Below are 16,965 nucleotides of genomic sequence, written 5' to 3' on the forward strand. Positions count from 1 at the left end.
TTAACCTCAAATCTAGATATTGTCGACACCCAGCAGCGTGGCTTCACACAGAAGAAAGATAAAGGGGGCACTTCACGGCAAAATAAAGTACAAAATTAGGTGGAGCACCTGGGAAAACACACAGATAAGAAGAAACACCTTATTCAAGAGTCCCTAACATCAGGTCGGAAATAATTTCATCTTCTCTCCGAAATACATTTACTGCGAGCCTTCATTTGCTACCTTTATTCATTCGAGAAACATTTAAAAGTGTCTGCGAGGCCTCCGGGCACTGGTATTAAGGAGTGAGCAAAACACAGAGTTCCTTCCCTCACACACTTTACAGCCTTTGTGGAAATGAACACGAGACAAATAGTCAGGCAAATAGACCCATAATTACACGTTGCTCTGAGCGCTCTGGGTGCAGAGCAGGCCAAGCTGTGGGGGAGGTGGCCCTGGAGCTGACGAGCGGTGGCTGGGCATCGCGTCTTTGGTGATAACAAAGTGATGAACACAGTCATTAAAACACCCGTCCCTCCGTCCTCATTCATCATCGCCTCAGAGGTGTTTGACTCCCATAGTCCCCTTCTTGCCTCTCCACCTTCTGGAAACTTCCCCTGCTCTGGTGCTCTGTGCCTTAATCTACATCAGGTCCCCACTTAAATTATACTTAGAGATCGTGGATGCGGAGCACCGCACCGCTCTGCCTCGTCTACCGCACCTGCTCTGTGACACAGGAGGCGTCCCCGAGGCCCCGCTAGGGTCATGCCCTGTCGGCTCACGGAGGGGGCTTCCCGGCAGCTGACGCCCAGCTCTGTGCCACGCCGCCCACACCTCTCACACCTCTCGCCTGTGGAACAGTGGCACCTCAATCTGGACTTGCTACTCCTTAGTTCTTTTCATTTTTTTCAATCACCATTTACATGCAATATGGTTTTGTATTGGTTTCAGGTGTGTGACATGGTGGTTCGGCAATCATATGCTTTACAAAGGGATCCCCCGATATTCCCGGCACCCACCTGGCACTACGCGTACGGTGATCACAGTAGTACTGGCTCGATTTCCCGTGCTGACTTTACGTCCCAGGACAATTCTGTAACCACCGACCTGTGCGTCTCAGTTCCTTCACGTGTTTCACCCAGTCCCCCAACTTCCTCCGCTCTGGCAACCGCCAGGCTGTTTTTGTGTATACTGTTCTTTAGATTTCAGATAAAAGTGAAATCCTACGGTATGGGTTTGCTACTCCTTAAGGATCGATTCCCCCTTCCTTCCCCCTCCTCGGTGAGCCCTTCCTCCTCCCCAGGCCAACTCTTCTCCCTGACTTTCCTGTTTTTAAAGTCCATCTCAGAGTGGCTCGAGTTGGAAACCTTGGAGTTAGTTTCCTTCTTCTTCTCTCTCCCTCCCCTTTTCCACCAGAGGAACTATGAGGCTCCACAGGTGCCACCCTGGAGCCAGTGGGGCAGACACCCTTGGGGTACCCTTGCCACCCCCCCACACTTTTTTGTTCAGGCCCAGGCTGCCCCTCGCCTGGGCTTCCAAGAGAGGAAAACACAGCCCTCCTCGAATCCCTGCCTCCCTCCCTCCCTGATACACCTGCCCTGACACATCACCACCTGCCGCAGGAAGAGCAGACATTCACCCCAGGGTGTGAGGTCCTCCTCTGACCTCTCTTCAGCCTTCGGGGACAGCACCCACGGAGTCCTTGGCCACCTTACCCTGGGGCCTTTGGGCGGTTAGTTTAACCTCTTGGGTCCTCGGTTTCCTCATCTGTGAAATAAGGAAGCTGATTCCACTAGGTGAAATGTAGCTGTCTTTGTGACCACTGCTCGGTTGTGACTCCACGTGTCTGTTCCTCCCCGCGCCTCCGCCGGTGTGTCCGTGCCGCCGGCCGTGCTCGCCGGAGTGCCCTGTGTCTGGAATACCCTCCCGCTCGCTGCCTGCGGGTAGAGCCTCGTGCCTGCCACCTCCTCTTCCGCAGCGCCCTTTCCCGTTTCTTCCATATGAATTGGGTTTTATGTTTGTACCCTTCATGTAGGATTCAGGCTGCACAGCTCGGGGACTAAGATCAAGCTCAACATCGTATCTTTGCTGAAAAAATATCTATGAGAACTTAGTTGCCCAGACTTAAGGCTCATGGAAAATCAGAGCATTAGTGAAAGATGACACAGATGTCCCCATATTAGTTACACTCAGGACAGACACTCACGAAACGTCTCTGGCAGATAAAAAGTATCAGTTGCCACTGTTCTCATTAACACACACCGTTTACTGGGAACCTGTTCCGTGTTCATCCCTGTTCTTTCACTCCTCCCCTTTCCTCCACAGGCGGGGAATGAACTCATGGAGTTTGATAACTTGCACAGACAGCCACCTAGTCACTCAGTGATGGCACCGGAATTGAACACCAGGAAAATCTCACGCCACAGTGCCCTTTTCAAATCCTTTTTTTTTTTTTTTGAGGAGGGGGGATTTGGGAGTTATGGTCAAACACCATTAGCTGCGTGCTTTGTGCGATGACACAGTTTGTCCTTCTACCAGCCAGTGTCACTGGGAAGTGACGCAGCCAGTGCCCTCTCACTTGAGGTTTAACAGTTTACCTTCTTGTCATCGATTACCACGTAAAGAAAACAAGGGCAAAAGAAAGGATAAGAAAATTAAAGAAGAATGAACGCGACTGATTAACATGCCGCAAAAGTGAATGAAATACCCCAAAAGTTGACTCACATACTTTCAAGGTAGAGCAATTAGAAACAGTCTCACATAAGAAGTCAGAACGTACGGACATGAAAAATGAGACCAGCAGCCCTGAAAGCACGGCCGATGCATTTTTCTTTTCTTTCCTTTGCTTCTGCCCACCTGCCACCCTTCCAGGTATTCCTAGGATTGACTGGCAAATAATTACCGCGGTCAAAGGGAAAAAAATAGGGAAAAAGTAAGCACCTCCACAAATCAATTCACAAAGCCAAAGGGGAAAACCGAGATTTGTTTGGAATAAGCAAGCTGCCTTTGACACAACAGAATAACAAAATAAGACTTTTGTGGGTCTGAATAAAATGTACAGGCTAAACCTCCTCCCCCTTCAACCCCAGGATTTCTTATAGTAGCCGACTCCAAGGTCTATGTATAAAATTGCCAATTAGGAAGACATTTTACTTTTAATTGGTCACGAATTAAATAGTTCTGTTTACAAAGGTTTAGAGGAATTTAGCAGAAGCCTACCTCCTGCTTTTTAACAAGAACGGAAGGCTAATCCCGAATGTCAGAGAATTTTAGAGTTTTTGGTGCTTTAGAAATGGCCACAGAAATTCTCTAGTTCTATCCCACACTGAGTGAGCGAGAAACCTGGAGGGCCGGAGGCAGGGAGAGAATGAATGCATGTGTTCGAGGTGAGGTGAACAGCGGATCGGGGAGAAGAACCGGGGACCCTGAATCTGCCACGCAACGTGATGCCATGGTGCAAAACCTAATCAGAGAAAGAAAATAGCGATAACCCACTTCTTACCAGAAGGCTGTACTTCATACCTCGCCAGCAGAGCCCAGAAATCGCAGACAGAAAAGAACTCACCTCCTAGATCTAACAAGGCAGGGGTGTCAAACTCATTTTCACCGGGGGCCGCGTCAGCCCTGCGGTTGCCTTCAAAGGACTGAATGCAATCTTGGGACTGTATACATGTAACTACTCCTTAGCAGTTAAGCGAGAGCTCGGCGCTGCCGCCGGGTAGAAACAAGGTGCCGGGCCGGATAAAACAAGGTGGAGGGATGGGTTCGGCCCGAGGGCCTTGTGTTTGCCACCTGTGCAATAAGGAGAGCGACTTGAGAAAACATTCCTCTTTACCAGCAAACTGACAAAAACGCAAAGAAAATGTAGGTCCAGGGCCCCGGGAAGTCCTTCTCACATAAACACCCACAGCAAAGGGCCAGTGCCCCTTAAGCGAGTCCAGGCAGGGTGCGCTCGAGTGCCGGTAAACAGGCTGTGTGCTACTGGTGGGCGGTCTCCTCGCAGAGCCTTCCGCTGACTGCGCGTGGTGCCCCCGGCCCCTACCGTTTTTGAGTTGGAATATTCCTCCATTCTTAAGGAAAGGCCCAGTGAGGGAAGAAGTCCTGTTGTAATTCCAATTTACCAAGGTAACACTCGATTGTAATCACATTAACTCCCAAAGCCAGAATGATCTTTCCTTAAGGGCTTTTAGGCAAAGACTCAATGGCCCTCTGAAAAGTGAGTGATTTACCCCCTTTTATCTACCTTATTCTTTGCAAAGGGGCACAACCCAGGTAAACTGGGCCCGCATCCCTCCTGGTGGGCAGTCCGTTCAGAGCGGCCACAACGATAAAGCACTGTCACAACTCAGGGAGAGCTCGTCCACTTCCTCCAGAGCTGGGAGAGGAATCGGCCCTCGGCCCTGCAAGGCGGAGGTTTGCGGGGTGCCGCCTGGGCCCTGGGCGCAATGCCTAGAAGCCTGGAGGGACAAAGGCATTCCTGCCCGTGAACCTGGCACAATTCGAGCTGAGCCACGCAGGCCCTAAAAGCCTGGATGCAGCGACCATACATCCATTCCCATTTACTCAACACACCAGGCCGGGAGCATCAAATCCATAACGTGGCTGTGCCGTCCCGCCGTCCCCTTGCTCCCCATCATCATGAAAAACGACTCCTTAAGTGTCCTGTGTGGCAATTAGCTCCAAATGTAGAGCTGCAATGGGAGAGGCCGAGGCACATTTGTATTCAAAACTTTCCTGGTAAAATGGAAAGGAAACTGCTGTCCATATTAATAGATACATTTAAAGCGTATAAATGGGATAATTCAGTTTTACTCTACGTATGCACCATGTTATATGGCCGCAGAAACACAGGGTGAGAAGGGCACGCAACGACATCTGGCTCCCCAGCTGCTTGCAGCCACAGCTGGGGCCCCTGTCCCGAGTCAGCTGGGGCAGACAGACTCTTCCTAAACACTTTCCCAAAAGACAGGCCCATAACTTCCGGGACTAATTTATTCTGTTATTTAACAGTCTTCACTGCAATTTCACCCCATTTGCTTTTATTTGCTTTCCTCTCGTTCTCCTCCTCCAGAAATAGCGAGCGGCTCACTGTGCTCCTTATAATAACCCACCACGTGGCCGGAGGTCGCTTTGACATCACCGCCCAGCCTGTAGCTGCGGTTCAGCCCCGCACTCCCAGCCCTCCTGCCCTTCGGGAGAGCCGTATCTTCCAGCGGGGGTCACCCCGGCACGCTGAGAATGCCCTTCAAACCACCCAGACACCCCTGGCTCCCGAGCCCTGCACTACAAAGGGGCTCGAGAAGGAGCTCTGCCCCTTGGTTTTACAGATGAGGAGACGGAGGCTCCCCCAAGAGACTTCCTCGGAAGTCACCGTTGACTGTGTGGCGGGCCCGTGCTAGAACCCAGGGGCCGTCTGGGGCTTTACTCTCTCACTGTTTGCTTCTCGGCCCTGACCCGTCGATTAGAACTGACCGCCCTGCCCTGCTGGTTGCGTTCCCGAGTGCAGTTCAGTAGGACTCCTTGATCCCTTCCTGACCTTTCATGCCATTCCACAGTTGTATTTAGGCCCAATTTTTTCTTGCACAAGAGAAGGGACAACTTAGTTTCCGTTCATTTCTCTGATGCTTTAAGGTCCTTTTTGGAGCGGAGTCCTATTCTTCTAAACTCCATTCTCATGCCCGTGCCCCATTTGTGTTGCCTGCAAAGATGATGATGCAAGGGAGATATTATGTGCCTCACACTGCTAGGTTCCAGAGTGACCTTGAACATGCTGCTTGTTATGAGTACGCTGTACCTCTGTCCCTTTGCACGTGCTCGTTCCTCCGCCTGAATGTCCTCCCCCCCACACCAATACTCACACCCCTTTTTTCCCCACCAATAGAATTGCTAATTCAAGGGTCACCTCCTCTGTGACACTTGTCCTCTCCTCTCCTCTACCCACCTTCAGTCCACTACATTGTTTTTTATTTACTACTATAAAAGTTTTTATGACATTGTCTCCATTCTTCCCAGACAGGCTAAGGGCAGAGTGTGTCCCCTTATCTGCATTATATCTCCAGGGGCCAGGCGGTGCCTGGAGCATCATAGGAACTCAGTCTGTGTGCTTAACTGTTGTCCCCTTTCTCCTCCTTCCCAGAGTTCAAGACTGAAGCTAGCTGTGAGATGATCATTTGACTGCATTTCATCCAAGTCCTTGTTGTATGGATCTAACTATAGATTAATTCTAGATGTTGCTCGGGTTTTAAAAGTTAGAAAGCCTCCTTGATCTCTGGCCTACAATCTGGCCTATGAAATAGAATGGAAAACTGGACTGTCGTGAAAACAGCTGAGTGCTCACTAGGAACTGGAGGCTCTTATTTCCTCCCCCTCCCAGAAGCCAGTTTCTCACGAGCCACATTAATCATTTCCAGTATGTGATTTTTCTCTACGTTTAACAGATGGTTTGGGGTCTCTCGTTCCTTTTTTATGTATAAAAATCTTACTTTGACTGTTTGGTCACTCATTAGATCATTGTCTGATGCTTTCTAAGACCAGCCTGTTTCCTCTTCTTAAAAAGGGATGTTTCATAGGTTTTTCTTTATTCTTGGTGTTTTAAGCAAGATTAGAGCCCCTCCCACTTTTCTTGGTGGCCTGGGTGTGAGTCACGAGACTCTTTTCTGGACACCCCACTCACAGCCTTGTCTGATTCTTTCTGGGCTCCGTGGCTTCTCTATCCTTTGTTGCAGGCTTTTAGATTGCCATGGCTCTTTAAAGCCTGAGATTTTTCAAACACTCTGAGTCTCTCCTTCTTAAGCATTATTTGTTACAAGCCTTTCCTCTTGCATGTAAAAACAAGTCAGTCTTTTTAAACCCATCTTATGCCTTGTGCATTACAGGTTGCATTCCCTTCCCCTTTATACCTCCAGTGGGTCACTTTAGTCTTTGTATTAATGCTTTCTGCTTTCCCCAACACTTTAGAAGCATCATCTCTGAGGCTCCTGAGGAGACTTACAGGCTTGTCAGGACACTCCTGAGTTCCACTTCAGCTCTTCGTGCAGCTCTTGGCTGCGCACAGGAGCAGCCCCTCGATTTTCTTTTTCCATCTGCATTAAAAGTATTTCTAAGAAATGCAAATGAAAACAATCCTGCGATACCATTTCTCACTTACCATCTCTCCCCTATTATGTTGGTGAAGCATACCATTTCTTCACCTATTACGCTGGCGAAAATTGAAAAGGGTGCCAGCTCGTTGCCGGCGAGGATGCAGACGGCTCCAGGCCTGCGGGAGGGGGCTGGCAACACCCGACAGCACTGCGCCCGTGCCCTTTCCACCCGGCAGTCCCGCCTCCAGGACTGTGTTCTGAACACCGCCCCCAGCAACGCGAAGACGCGGATGCATGGGTTATCCGTTTCAGCATCATGCGTGACCACATGATGTCGAAAACAATGAAATGACCGCACATAGGGAAGTGGTGAAATAATTTATAGTCATCCACAAATGGAGGATAGTGCATCTGTAAAGAGGTAAAGAGAGAGAAAGAAAGAAAGAAAGAAAGAAAGAAGGAAGAATGAGGAAGATCTCTATGAACTGATATGAAATTATTTCTTATTTCCAGGAGATATTAAGTGATAAAAATAAAGTATAAAGGAATATCTAGAGCAGAGAATTTCTACTTTTTCCTCTCATAGCCCATATAAACTAAGTACTAAAATTTTGAGACACACTGAAAATGTATTTTTTTGCCAATCGGATTTTAACAATTGGTATAATTTTGATTCATTCACGTTGGATGGCTGCTGTTGTGTTGGCTGTTGTCATTTTTTTATTTGACAATCTAAGGGAAAGGAGGTCAGTGCTGACTAAGTAGTCAGATATCACATGTTTTAAAAATTCTTGTGCCGCGGCACACAGGTTGAAAAGCCTTGACCTGGCGTATGCTGTCCTTCATGTAAAAATATAAGGAAATCCTACAGAGATGTACTTGATTTTGCAAAAGGCTATGGGAAAGATAAAGCAAAAGCTAATGGGATTGGTTACCTACGGGAAGCGGAGTAGAAATTCAGTGTGAAAGTGGGGGAAGAGTGGAGGGAGGAGCAGGGGTGCAGAGGGGGAGACCCTTCTTCGAGAACTCCTTTTTGTGTACTTCTGACTTTCAGCAACGCTGTCCTGTTTCACACACCCCGTAAGTAAATACATAAAATCAAGATGTGGGGAACCCAGAACGTTATACAGACCATGAAACATGAAGTAAAATGTCTTGCAAATGAATAGCATAACTATAATGAGGGGGTATGGGAAGAAGAGAGCAACCTGTTACTCTGGACAATAATACTTTGACTGAGGCTAACTGCAAAAAGAACCATGTGTGAACATTGTGCTATACAGTTTGTACACTTGTTTCTTCTGGAAACAAGAGCGTGGGTCAGCCATTCTGATAGATGCCCATACTAGAACTGAACAAAGAAGTAAATACATTGTCGATCACGAAAGCTTGGTTTCTCACTGTGAGAGGAAAAAGGGATACGTACATGCAAGAGAAGTGAGGGGGGTAGAATATATTCTGTGATACTGGATTGGAATTAGAAGGGTCAATACGAACGCATACAGGTAGAGGGATATAGGAACATAGGTGTGTGTATGTGGGGGACTGTACACATCTGTGTTTCTTAGCTGCGTCCATTGAGAGGAGCTGGAAGCAGCAATATCTCAACAGCAATGAGTGCACTTAGCACCCGTAACTTGGTTCCTTAACACCATCCTCTGGTAAAAGGAACCGGGACTTTTTGGAGAAGCGGTTGACATTGAGGGTCAGAAGGGACAATGCAAGCTGAGTCTTGGACATCTTATGCTTCCAAAAAGGAGTTCAAAAAGATATGAAACCACATTGAAAAGACACAGGAGCCCAGCTGAAGGAGCACCCAGTTGCCAAAGCTGGAACCACTTGAACAATGAAAGAAATATACTATTGGGTTATAAGTCAAAGACCATTAATATGCAATGCTAACCCAGATACATAAATAAACAGATTAATTAATTAATTAAAAGGACAGAAGGGGCAGCTGTCCCTCACAATATAATTCTAGTTTATGAGTATGTAAAGAATAACAGAAAAGAGAAAAAATCACCACTAGACAAATAGCACATTTGTAATTATCAGGTGAGAACCATTGAGGGAATCTAAAATTAATGGGAGACAATATCATGTGAAACAGCACCATTGCCTAGCCTCAGAGCATCTACCCACAGGCATTTATTAGTTACACTGGGGAGCATAAATTCATAGTAGAAAAATGTAGCAGATACGACCTTTTCCAACTGATCGTGGTTAATATCACCAGTAATAAAACATAGAAATCAGATACCCCCTTATACGTTGCTCTGAAAAGACCAAAACATCGCTTCCCTGGTGTCCCTTTTAAATACACAACGCCAGGGGCACCCTTACGGAAGTTCGCACAACTCCAAACTGAGGAGCAGTCTAACAAAACAAAGAGCAGAGCTTTTCAGAAGTGTCGGTGTCATCAAAGAGGAGCAAGACCGAGGAACTGACACGGATTGGGGACTAATGACATCTACCCGCAGTCAGATCCGAAAATAAATCCTGGCCCGGAAATAAATCCTGACCCAGAAATAAAACATTAGTGGGAAAACTGCTGAAATTCAAATAATGTCCGTAGATGACTCGGTAGTATTTTATCAGTGTTCATTTTCTGGTCCTGATGATTACGCTGTGATTATGCACAGTGTTACCATTAGGGGAAGTGGGACGACGGGCAAGTGAGAATTCTGTACTCCTCTGTAACTTTTCTGCAAGTCTAAAATTATTTCAGAGTAAAAAGTCTATAAGAAGTATTTCTCAGGCCTCATCTGCAAGTGGATCACATTCTAAAAGCTGATCTATAGGTTTTGACTCTGTTTTTTCATAGAAATTATATTTGCCTTGTTATATGGTTCCTGGGTCAGCCCACAAACCTGGTATAACCTAGGATTTTTATAGGTATGTGTGTCTCTATTTATTATTCCCACTGTGTTCTAGAACATAACCCATACACACTCTGATAGTGTTCCTTAGGGGCTTTGGCAGGGGACAGTGGGGTAAGAATAGAAAACACATATCGAGGGTTCCTGTGTGTGTGAATTCACACACACACCCTTTGAACACTGGAGACACAGACTGCACTAGTTCTTAACCTCTAAAAATGGTTCCTGGGCAGGATCTAGCAGAGCGGGGACTGCTGGGAGACTGGGAGGCTGGCATGCTGGGGAGCTCTGGGAGAAGGGAGGGAAGAGGGGGTGGGAACGATCATTTTCATGTCTGTCTCCGGGCCTCTCCTGTATTTAAGGAAAGAATGACTAATCATCGTCGGAGCATTGCTGCCTCTCACCCTAGAAAGTGCTACCCGGAGCTGCCCCGGTGAAAAGCAGCATCATCGCAAACCTGCTCTTGCGATTGGGGGCACCTGTCCCGTGCCTTTCAGTTTGGAGCGCAGATTTTGAAATTCCTATTTTCGCTGCCCCGGCCTCTCTCAGTTAGCCATCGCACGAGCTTTCTGCACCTCCGTTTCAGCTGCCTGAAAAGGGCTGTTGCCGTCTTAGAAGCCCTCCATCAGAATTTCTCGAGTGAATCTTGTATGGTCCACATAGTTTTAGATTAAGTGGGGCCATCCCAAAATAACCTCCAAATTTGGTGAAAATCCATCTGGCCATTCTTAAGGGACATGTAAACGTATAAGTACATCTTTCATTTCTTCGCTTATCATAACTAAATGACAGCAGCAGGGCCAGCCACAATTTCCCGAGCGCCTGCCACGACCGAGCCACTCTCCCGGGTGCTTTATGTGTAGACTAAACCATTGAATTTGCGTACTGCAGCCCATGGGGGAAATTAGCCCTGTTCAACAGCCGCAAATCCTGAGCCTCAGAAAGGTCATTTGACTTGCCAGAAGTGTTTTACCAGCAAAGAGTTTAGAGCCAGCCAGGGGTGGGGCTGACTTTAGAAGTGAGTCAGCGGGGTCCCTAGGTGAGCTGCCCTATCTCGAGTCCCCGCCCACCAGGCCTCTTGCTCACTCGATGGAGACGTTGAATGCGAATAAATCGTAGGGACGCCCTGAGCGAGCCTCTTGAGTCTTTCCCTTGATTCTTGGACTACGTGTTCATCTTTATTTTGCTCACTAGAGCACCTTATTCTTAAAATATTAACTCGTAAGTAGTCTGCAGATTTTTTTTTCCTCTATTCTGCTTTCCATCTTGTGATGGGCAAATCAAAAAGTGTTGGGCTTCTAATGCAACACAAGGGCAAGGTTAATAAAAGCTCAAAGCAGCACACATACATTTACTGAACTGTTTGTACTTATAATATATTTCTGTGTTTTTTTGTCAAAATTCTGAAAAATGTGTAAGTAAGCATCCCAAGACCATGATGAGACTGGGAAGCTCTTTCTGTTAAAAATATCCTTAAATCATGTTGAAATGGACATGGACTGAACACCTATAGGCTGTGGGATCCAAGTGCAAATGTCATTTCTGTTACCGATTTTTCTCAGTTTGAAAATATATTCATTACGCTGTGCACATGTCCGAAATAAGCCAAGAAAGACACACACACACACACACACACACACACACACACACACACACACACGCACACACGCACACCCTAAAACAAAACAAACAAAAAACTCTTACCATTTATTGGGTATTTACTGTGAGTGAGTTGCTATATTGGTTTGCTTTCTTGTATTTTCTCATTTAATCTTGTAATAATCCTCTGTTAGATCCTACTACTTGTATTTTACAAGTTAAGAAAACTGAGGTTCAAAATCTTTGCCAATAGCTTATAGAACTAAAAACTGAAAGAATCAGGATTTCAATTCAGTATTTTTTGTGGCTCTTAAGTGTATGCCTGTAGCCCCTACACTCTCAAGTCTCCCTGGCAGGAGGGAGTAAATGCAGCATAGAAAACTTACAAGGAAAAAAAAGACACATGAAATATGTTAAGCTTACATTTCATTTGCTCTATTTTGTGATTTGAAAAAAAAAAAAGAAAGGGAGATTTTTTAAAGAGTGATTCAGAGACTAAACATTATTTTATCTTTTGTCCCCAAAACACTTCAGATCCAATCACAGCTTCACTGCTGCAATGCACACCCACTCCCGTGTCCTGTAATTGGTGAATTTACATCACGGGTGTCGCCGGCAGCTTAAGAAAGGCACAGATGTGGGTTTGAGAAAATCCTGGGAATTTCAGGCTTGCTCGGACTAATTGGTCCGATCGATGAAACACTAATGAAAAAATAAATCCAAGCCTTCACCGCAGCAACTCTGAGTTCTGACCACAAAGACGAATGTGACTGTGTTTTGGAAACCCCTCAATGATCATGCAATAAAGTCAAGTCCTTTAGGAAATTAAAAACATACCGCATTTGTCTTTTAAACGAATTGTTAGTGTTAAACTGGTGATGTAAGGATGACCAGAAATTCTAGTTGTAAATGTTAGCTGTTTTATGAAATGAAACTCCACTGTTACATTTTCTTAGAACAATAGAATCCCCCGTGGTCACTTGTTGGCTCTAATGCCGTCCTGATAACACATCTAGGAAGTTCAAGCCTGAGCATTAGCGGCTCTCTAATGCTGTGGAGTCAGAGTGGGCTTCCATTTATTTACACCGTCTTTCCTAGGAAAGGGAGGGCAAGACACAAGGTAGGAGCCTGCCTTCCAGAAGCCGCCGCGTTGCTTCGGGTTCCTAGCATGCTTCTGCCTCCCTGGGCTCTCCCCTTCCTCACTCCAGTCTCAGGGTCGTTAGCATGACAGCAGCAGACAGCTAGAGTTCATCTTGTTCAGCCGTCCATCCCGTGCAGCGGCTCATATTTTTAAAGACATCCACAGATGGAGACCGCATAGATTCTCACCATAGTCATTTTCAGATCTTAATGTCCTTTCAGCATTTGAAATGTGGCTACTGTGTGATTTTTTACACAGTTGTACTAGGGCTTATGCATCAAATCAATTGCCGCCCCCTTCGAGGCTGTCACCTTGGGCAGTGAAACGCACTTATTCGAGTGGTCTGAATAGTGTTTGAGAAACAAAGAGGACCAGTGGCCTGAAACTCACTCCAGCTCCTGCCCCGTCCTTCTCCTTCAGTTTCGTCCCAACCACACCCCATACACAGTGTCTGTTGCCAGCATCTTCCTTTAGTCCCCAGCCCGTTGCGTTCTGACTTCAGCAGCCACTTCTCTGCTATATGTGCCGCGCCGAGGTCGCCGGTGAACTCCATCGCTCTCAGTGGGAACGGTTTGGTGAACTACCGTTGTCCCTCCCCCACTCATTGCACTAAAAGTTATTTCTCTCTCTGCCACCAGAACTAGACAGTGAGCTCCATGAAAGCAAGGACCATCTTTCTTTATCGCTTTACTGTTCTCTGTGCCCAGCATAGTGCCTGGCACAACGTGTTCGTGATACTTAGCTGGGTGAATGAATGAATGAGTGCATTCATATATTTTGTTCTTGTCATTTTGCACATACCAAAACAGAAGCCCGAAAGAGGGCATACAGCTTGCCCAAGGTCATACAGCTGACCTTTGGCAGACCGGCACGTGACGCCAGGTCCTCCTCTAACTCCCAGGCCAGTTGCTTGCACACCGTACTGCCTCTGCTCAAAATCAGCTCTGGCCTCCCCTTCAAATTGCTTCCAGCGCCGCCAGTATGTTCTTCTGAATATACGTGGTGGCAAGTCTTTGCCCCCTTGATTGGTGGCTTTGATATTTGCAGTCCTCCTAATGTTACCAGGAACCCCCGTGTGCTGGCCTCAAGCCACGTTTCTCCACTGCTCCCACCGGCTGAGCCTTCACGCCACAGCCACGGAAACTCGCTGCCTTTCATTCAGAGCCCGACGCTCCCAGTGCCAGGCCTTTGCTTACGATGCTGCCTCTGCCAGCAACGTCTTTCCTCCGTCACTCTCCAAATGCCCACCTTGCACTCGCCTTGCTTCATGTTCTTTTCACAGCGAGAATTGGACCTGTGAAGACGTAGGGTGAAAGGCAAAGAGCACCGATTAGGCTAGCGTTTTTTCCTCGTGTCTTACATCAGTCTGTCCCAGTGAATGGAAGCCGGAAGGTGCACGGAGACTTGGTGGGAGAGCCAAAGAGTGTTGTTACCTGGGATGCATTGCAGAGGTCTGTGATGTTAGTGCCAAATCATCATGTTTAAAATAAAAAGATAGTGGAAGTAAAAACCACAACAACCGTCTGTGAAGGTGTATTTAAAAAGACACTCCAGCTTTGTTTTAGCCTGAAGAGTTTAAGGCCCCTCTGTGGGACCACTATCAGAGTCAGGCTTCAGAGTAACTGGCTTAAAAACATGCACTGAGATGAATTGGCACCTGTTTATGTGTGTAGATGAAAATAGACTGTTTATATGTGTAGCAGGCAGGGATCCCCAGTTTTTGTGGGGAGAGAGCTCCGTGAGACTGGTAATCGTGTGTTTGTATATGTGTGTGTGCACGGGAGCACACACCCGCACCCAGAGGAGCTGAGGACTGAGCACGTGGGGGGTGCGGGGGAACTGAGACGCATCTTCCGGAAAAGGAGGCCCCCTTTCTTGTCTGCTGCCCACTTCCGCCCGCCTCCCCCCACCACCGTGGGCGGCGGCGCACCCGAACATCCGCCAGCCCTTCTTCCCCGTAACTCACGGGTGTTTACGTTTTAATGGTTGGTTTTTCTGCTTCTAAAATTAATGCCTTTTCATTTTAGAAAATTTGAAAAAGAGAAACCAAAATCTTACTACTCAGAGATAACCAACAAAAGGCAGATACCCTCTCAAAATTTTCGACATAGATTTTTTTTCTCTTTACATAAGTGGCATCATTTTTCAAATGAAGTTCTGTATTCTGCTTTTTCCCTCAATGTTATATAATGACTCCTTCTGTGTCATTAAAAGTTCTTCAGAAACATAGTTTTAATGACTGCATAATATTACATTTTCTGGATGTATCAGAAACGTCTGAATTAGGCTCCTCTTTTTGGTTATTTATGTTGTTTCCAGGCCTCCTGCTTCCCCTTCTCCTTCTCCTCCTCCTCCTCCTCCTCTTCTCCTCCATCTCCTTTTCCTCCTTCTCCTTCTCCTCCTCCTCCTCTTCTCCTCCTTCTCCTTCTTTTCTGTTGTAAATAATGCTGTGATGTTTTCATGTAAAACTTCTGTCCACATCCCTGATTACTTTCTTAGGCTATAATATTACTCCTGAAACTAGTAGTTATGAACCTTTTCTTAGGTTTGCAATACATATTGCTAAGTTGCTTTTCAGGAAAATTCTACCCATTTACATTCAGCCAACTGAGGCATTTTTAACGTCACAGAAGCCCCTGTAGTAAATGATAGGCACATCCCCTTCCCACTGTAAACGCCCATGGGGCATAGGGAAACAGGGCGATTCCACCATCAAGAGATTATTGCGATTGGCTAGTGACGGGCCCCTGCGTTCAGCACACCGGCAGCCTCAGGGGACCTCGTAGAGGAAGAATACCAGAGAAGTCATCCGAAATTAAGGCGTAGTTCTCCCCCCCGCATCAGCATATGAAGAAGCTGGAACTAAAGTGTACCGAATATATGGCGTACATGGATAGTCTGCACTATACTATTTACACCCTACCCACATCCAAAAGCTTCTGAGGTGAGCCCTCTTCATCTGGGACCGAGGGACTGCTCCCCAGCCTGCCTCACTGAGTAGCCAGATCTCAAAGCAGAGATCAGTATCCCCCCGCTCCGTGGGACCTCGCCCAGTCCATCCCTACTTGACTGCTGATACTATCATGGATATTTTTATACATCAGTCAAGCTTTTATGAGAGGCAGTAAAACATTAAAACGGTTAAGAACATAGACTCTGGAGCCAGACTGCCTGAGTTTTCGTTCCCGGCCCTTCCATTTAATAGCTGTGTGATCTTGGGCAGGTTACTGCCTTTATCTGTGCCTTAGATTTCTCATCTATAAATTGAGGATAATAATATTTTCTTCTCTTTAGAACTGGCATGAAGAGTAAGTGGGTAAATACATGTAAAGTACTAGGAACTTATTCCTTAGTTCTCAGGGCCGTGGTAAGTGCTATATAAGAATCTCCTATATTTATTATTTTAAGAAAGAATTAACTTTAGCAGATAACTAATGTTAGATAATAAAAGTATTTTAGAACAATTTCTTGGACTTTGTGGATAGAAGGAAAACTTTTCAAAGTAGATTTTCAAGAATATTCTGATTCAGACACTGAAAAGTTTTTTTTTAATGACAGCTATACTTAGTAAACTTTTACATCTCTCAGAAATGTTTGAAAGCAGTATCTTATACTAGAAACAAAAAACCATTAGCATTACCACCCCATCTGATACTCTTCCCTCTAATATGGAAGGAAAAATATACTTTATCATTAGACATTTTTTAAAAATCTAGCCCTCTATTCTAAGGCAAGGAATTTCCTAAATTGATACTGAAAAACCATAGAACTTTTGCATAATCTCACAATCCACATATAACAGCAGCAGTGACATCAAAAGGCATATTTCCTTTCAGAAATTTCTTTTTAGCCCACCCTTTCTGCCAGGTTCACCTGGACACACTCACAGAGGTTATCGGGGTGTGTTCAGAATTTGACAGTTCTAGCCCTGGAAAAGTACAGTCAGATTCTGTGTGTATTCATGGGACTCCTGACAATGAACTATTTGAAATCTGACCCACTGAATGATCTGGCGAACACGTGAGTCAAATGAAAAATCACCCACATAAAGGAACTCTTCAGAGAATCAGGAACTGCTTGCCTAGCAGAAATTGGACCATGAACTTGGGAGTCTATAAACTCTGGGCCATCATGGATAATTGAAGGTCATAATCTTCCAAAGAGCTTTAACTGAATGTTCAGACATCTGTATGAAAATAAACCGAGTCAACTCGATAAGAATAAACACAACTACATCAAGCAGTATAAATCTTCAAAAGAAGAACCCTAATTAAAAAGATATATT

General features: G+C 46.0%; 1 protein-coding gene across 1 annotated transcript in view; it reads left to right on the forward strand.

The window, feature by feature from the left end:
* The window catches only part of ATRNL1 (attractin like 1), a 506,174-nt gene that overhangs the window by 412,678 nt on the left and 76,531 nt on the right, over positions 1-16,965 (forward strand). The window lies entirely within an intron of this gene.

This window comes from Phyllostomus hastatus, unplaced genomic scaffold, assembly GCF_019186645.2.
Source record: "Phyllostomus hastatus isolate PE091 unplaced genomic scaffold, TTU_PhHast_1.1 phas_scaffold_1066, whole genome shotgun sequence".
NCBI classification, from domain to species: domain Eukaryota; kingdom Metazoa; phylum Chordata; class Mammalia; order Chiroptera; family Phyllostomidae; genus Phyllostomus; species Phyllostomus hastatus.